Genomic DNA, 6,177 nt, shown 5'->3' with positions numbered 1-6,177 from the left:
ACCCTAGCTGTTAGATTATCTAGATTAAATTGGATCTCATTGATAGCATTTTTAAATTCTGCCAATTCAACTTTCATTTCTGCCCTTAGAGACTCTATGTTGCCATTAATTGATTTCTCCATTCTAGCCATTGTCTTCACAATTGCTAGCCTGAATTCCGTCTCCGACATCTTGGTTATATCTGCATCCATTTGTAAATCTGCAGCATAAGTCATAATCTCTGAGTCTTTTCTATTTTGGGGGTTCCTCCTCCTACTCATTCTGTTGATGGGTGTTTGAGGGAATGTATAGAGTCCAAATTATTGACCAGAACCCAAGCAAGATGCACCAGTTTTCTTGGGACCTTAGGGTTGCTGGCCTCTTGTTTTCCCAGCCTGTCTTCTGGGTGAGGGGCCTGCCGTGCTGTTACTCAGGCAACCCTGTTTGGGTGGAGTTGCCCTGCCCCCCTGTGGTGGGGGATGGGGTCAGCAGGAATCAGTCCTTGGGGCTTTTGTTCTCTGGCGTCTTTCCCTGGTGGCTTCCCGTATCTCTTCTGCGAGTCAGAGCAGAAGAGACCATTTCCAACCCTCTGCCTCAGAGCAGAGAGACCGCAATCTGTTCTTCAGTGAGCTCTGCAGGCCACACTGTCTCCGTTTCTGTCCATGCTGCTATAAACTGCAGCGTCCTGGGTTGTGCGCCCCTCCGCAGCACTCCCAGTCCTGCCTCCAGGTCGGGGCACATCTCTGCCCTGTGTGCTTCTAAAACTGCCAGCCGCTCCCAGTTCGCCCACGTGACCCTGCCGCTCAGGGTTTCCACCCCGGGGGCTGCAGTTCACCCATGACCCCACCGCTCCAGGTTTCCACCCTGGGGGCTGCCCTAGAGTCCTTTCCCTGCTGCTACCGGTCTGCGAGTCTGTGCCTGTCCACAGTGCACGAGGCTGTCACTCACCGGCGGTGAGTGACATGGCCAGGCACCCTCCCACTGTCATTTATCCTCCGATATCTGCCCTCGGAATCACGGCTCCCCACTTTGTACCTCAAAACCAACCACCTGCGATATTCTGTTTGTAGAGATCCAGATCTTCTTACATCTCAGGCTGGTTTCGTGGGTGCTCAGAGTGGTCTGGTAGATACCCAGCTCAATTCCGGGGACCGGTTGAAATAGGGTCCCCTACTCCTCCGCCATCTTTCCTTCCCTCGAAATCAGATTGAGCCACTTGACCAGATTACTATGGAAATCGTCTTGAGAAGGAAAAAAAAAAACCCTGCAGCCCAGGCACATCCTCGTCACTCCAAAGGAAACTGCTGGGGCCACGGAGCGCAGGCGCGGGACTGGGCCTGTCTGCCTAGAAAGCACCCGGCTGGACAGCACCGCTCCTGCTTTGACGTCACCAGGAGCAGCGAAAATTGTCCTATTAAATGGCATGGAATAGGTGACTTTTTTCCCTTAGGTTTATTTATTTTTTTTAGAGAGTGAGAGAGGGAGTTGGGGGAGGGACAGAGGGAGAAAATCCTCAAACAGGCTCCCCACCGAGCAGGGAGTCTGCTTCTCCCTCTGACCCTCCCCCCTCTCATGTGCTCTCTCTCTCTCTCTCATTCTCTCTGTCTCAAATAAATAAATAAAATCTTTAAAAAAATAAAATAAAAAAAATGGCATGGAATAGGTGACTTTTTTCCCTTAGGTTTATTTATTTTTTTTAGAGAGTGAGAGAGGGAGTTGGGGGAGGGACAGAGGGAGAAAATCCTCAAACAGGCTCCCCACCGAGCAGGGAGCCTGATACGGGGCTCGATTCCAGGACCCTGAGATCATAACCTGAGCTGAAACCAAGAGCTGGACACTCAACTGAATGAGCCACTTGTGCCCCGCCACCAATACTTTCTCTTCTATCTTTTTAATATATATGGATGGTATTGGCATTTGTTTTAAAATGGCAGTTCTGCTCTTATGCTACAAAGACAGGCCCCTTGTCCTGAGTATAACACAATCCCAGTGACAGGCTAAAGTAGTGGCCTCAAGAAACAGTGAAGCCCATCACTATTCTTGAGTGGGGAGAACTGCCTCATTCATAATCTGCAAACAAAGTAGTGATAGGAGCAAACCCGTATCAAGAGAGATCTTAGTGTACATTGTTCCAAAAAGGGTTAAGTTGTTGTCCTTTACCAGGCTGATGATGTGACTCTCCAAGGAGTTTAGCATTTCTAAGACTTATTTGACAAGCAGTGTTGTAGAACAGAAAATTTGAAAACCCGCCCACTATAAAAATTCGAAATGTTGGCTGAAATATAACTGACCTCTTTTTAAAGGCAGAGCTGACCGCAAAAGAAAGAGTTCACGGGGATCCAAAGCCATGAGGTAAATGAAGTGACGTGGTAGCGGGACTGCCTGGGGGGGGGTGACAGTGGTGATGGGGGAGAGCCTTTGCCCTATGTAACCGCAGGGCGTGGACTTTACTGGCCCCATAGGTCTAGGATATAAGGTCTTGACTATAGCAAGGCTGGAAGTTGGAACTGAAACTGAGTAAACTTCCCAGCTACATCCTCAGTGGAAAAAACAATCTGCTCATTAGCACAGGGAAACTGCTGTGAAGCTTATCTGTCTCAACCTGGTCTATGTGTTCCAAACTAGACTTGTCTGAGAAAGCATAACCACGGGCCTAATGTTTACATATCGAAGTTTGAATTTACACTAGTTTCATAGTCTCAAAAGTCTCCAAACCAAGAGATTCTAATAAAAAGGCTAATGGGGGAAGGGGGCATACTAGCAGAAGCAGGCACTAAACTAAGTGCTCTTGGAAACACCCTCAACCTGTCCGTCAGATTCTCATAGATAAAGCCTGCTGAAGATGATCTCACAATCCAAAATTACAAATTACACTAGGAAACTATTAATCAGCAGAATTAGATTTGCCCTAATCCTTGAAATCATATCAGATAAAAACTTTAAACTTTTAAAAATGATTAAAAAAAAATAAAAGAAAGAACATAAAACACATAAGAATAAGGCACTTTTTTCCCTCAGAATAATGTATTTTAGGGGCACATGGCTGGCTCAATCAGTTAAGCCTCTGATTCCTGGTTTTGGCTCAGGCCATGATCTCAGGGTTGTGAGATCGAGCCCTGTGTCTGGCTCTGCACTCAGCGCTAAGTCTGCTTGGGATTCTCTCTCCCTCTCCCTCTCTGCCCCCCCCTGCCCTCTCATTCTCTTTCTCTAAAATAAATAAAATCTTTAAAAAAAGAATAATGTGTTTTAGGTTCATCTGTGCCACATGTATCAGTAGTTCAATCCTTTTTACTGACATATAGTATCTCATATGAATATGTAACACATCGTTTATCCATATAGAGTGTTTCCAGTTTTGGCTGGCCCTTTGAATCTTCTGCTTATGAGGCATTCCCAGAACTACTTTCTCATAACCTTTGGTAGAACTACTGAAGTGAATGTTAGAAATTTATTCCTCAGGATTTTCCAAGATTTGTTCTCATATCACCAGCAAGCAATGTATGTCACCCTTGTAGGGAGCAGATGCTTGAACTTTTGCCAGTGGTGTGAACTTGAGCAAGTTACCTAACTTCTCTGTACCTCATCTTTATAGTGGGGTGGTAAGGGACTTCCACATCCATTAATGAAATTCTAGACAATTTTAACCAACCCTCCTAAATAGGACAACTAGAAAAGCTACTCTAAAATATATATTTATTATATATTTATATATATGTGTGTGTGTATGTTAAGATATTAATATATTATAAATTTTAGACACCACACACACACACACATACACACAGAGTGCTTGAAGGCATCAGCGTTTACAAGACCATGAAAGATTACCAGGCCAGACTCTAGGGGAGATGGAAAGGTAGAAATGCCATGCTGGTGTTCAGGGCTGCTTTTCTGGGGGCATTTGCTGTTTCTAGGGGCAGAGGTAGAGAGTGTGCTGAGAGGCTGAGTGTTGCTTTTGACAACTTTGGCTGGCTGAGGGAACAGGGATTGTCTGAGGGTGGGAGGGCCTATGAAACTCCTTGTTTGGGTTGGATCTCTGAAAGAACTCACACTAGAAATCAGGATGAACCAGGAATAGGCAGGCCCCACAGCTCAGCTATGATCTGCCCAGCTCCTGAAAACAGGAAGAGGTGAACCTGGAAGCAAGTGCTAATGCTGGGGGGAAGTAATTTGGTAATGATTGAGTTCTTAACTGGTGAGTTCTCTTGCCTCTTTTACTTTGCTGCAAGGTGGGATTCCATAGTTTAAATAAATCCTGGGCTTATATAGCCTTGTCTTTGTGGGTTGTTGCATCCAAAAGACCATCATCGAGCAATAAAGAATAAACATTGATTTCCTTATATTCCTTTCACTATCTGCCTCTTTTAGGCCCCAAAGCAATCCCTTCCCCAAGCCAGCACTACCTGCCTGTTTTATTCTTAATATATGCCTGAAAAATTATCCATGGTATCTCTGAAATGTGGACATTAATTGCTGCCTTTCCCTCTCCATTTTCCTCTTACCTACTACCTCTCCATTCTTGCCCTTTCTGGAGTAGGACCCTTCCTCCACAGATCCTTTCCAATACAGTTAACCCATCTTGGCTCACAAGTTTCTTTCACTGCACAGTTAGGCCACAGACCTCTAGGAAAGTAATAAATACCAAAATGACATTGCCAGAATTCTCCTTGATTGGGAGGAGAGGTGGGAAGGAGGCCATGAATGCCCATGTGTCAAAAGAAATTGTGCCTATGTGCCTATTACACTTTCCATCTGTTGCCCTCAACTTCTCTAGTTTATTCTGGGCAGACCAAAATCCCTGTCAGGTATCTCTGACAGGAGGAACTGTCAGGTTCAGCTGCCTCTGCCAAAACTAATCATTGTCCTTTCCACAAACATTGGAGGCAGAGAATGGGAAAACTCCCTGATGGCCAACATGTCAGATGTAGTATTTAACAGCCCTGAGAATCTCCCCTCCTCTCCTCCAGTTCCCCTTTCTCATATAATGAAACATTATTCATCTAATAGACACCTTGAGGTAGAGACTACCATGAGATGTTTCACAACAGAAGCAAATATTGGCTATGTCCAGTCCTCTGAGTTTGACCAGGCAGGCTAAGAGTGATCCCTACATGGACTCACCCTTGCTGGGTCCTTTCAAATCTCCTTTCACCATAGGAAACCTACTTGCAGTTTGGTGCCCAATCTGCAAGAAGAGCTGTCTCTCAAGGTCCCTGATTAGGATTTGGAACCTATTTAGCTCAAACCTGGGAAGAATTGAATAAAATGGAGTATCCTTGCTATAACTTCTAGTTTCCTATATCTGCTCAACACTTCTCGTGCCAGCCCCATTAGGTGATCCTGAAGGCCATTACAATTCATTCTTTATCCTCCTCCACCTAGGTCTGCTTCACCAGTAGTGAGAATTCATGAGGCTCTTGCTTTGGGATTAAAACCCAGCAAACCATAGCTCACTCACCTACTTGCTCCAACCAGTAGATTTGCCAAGCCTCATTCCATCATTCCATAATTCCACTTTAGGAATTCTTCCAGCCACTTACTTCTAATGGGCACATCCTTTCAAAACCATCCATAACATTAATGGTGGCTTTTTTAAGCTTTGACTTTGTAAATCATCCCTGGCGGAGGATGGTAGATGCTAGCATCTCTATTTTTGTGTCTGTGCATCTTTGTATCATTTTGGTGGATGATCAAATCAACTCATGGTTTTTTATTTGGCCCTTTCTTGGCATGGCATTTCCCATAAATTTCTCAAGTTTCTGGGAGCTATTATTCTCTTCCATTTGTTCCAAACTTCCATGGCAGCAGCCAGATCCCCCTGGGGAGATGAATCTTCACCACCAGTGGAGCAGGGCAGGTTTTGACAGCTCCAAGCAGGACTGAAGCAGGCCTTCTTTTTCTATTGAGAAAGGAATATAATTTCTTAAGAAGTTAGATGTCCATTGAATCTGTCTTAAAACCAAAGTCCAGTTTGCAATTTCATAAGGGAAGTTTTTTGTTTGTTTGTTTTTGTTTTGTTTTAAGACAATTTCAATTTAATTCATTATATTTGCTTCACAAATCTGATTTCCAAACTGGAGCTATTATCCCTTCTTCCCCTCCCAATTGCAGTTTTCATTTCAGCAAAGCCTCAACCACATTGCTGTGCTCTCTGGAGTTACTTCAAAAACCCACTCTTCAGGTCCCTCTCCTTTATTT

This window comes from Leptonychotes weddellii, chromosome 10 (assembly GCF_054177405.1).
Source record: "Leptonychotes weddellii isolate Sample4059 chromosome 10, ASM5417740v2, whole genome shotgun sequence".
Taxonomy (NCBI): Eukaryota; Metazoa; Chordata; class Mammalia; order Carnivora; family Phocidae; genus Leptonychotes; species Leptonychotes weddellii.
This window is presented reverse-complemented; position numbering follows the sequence as displayed.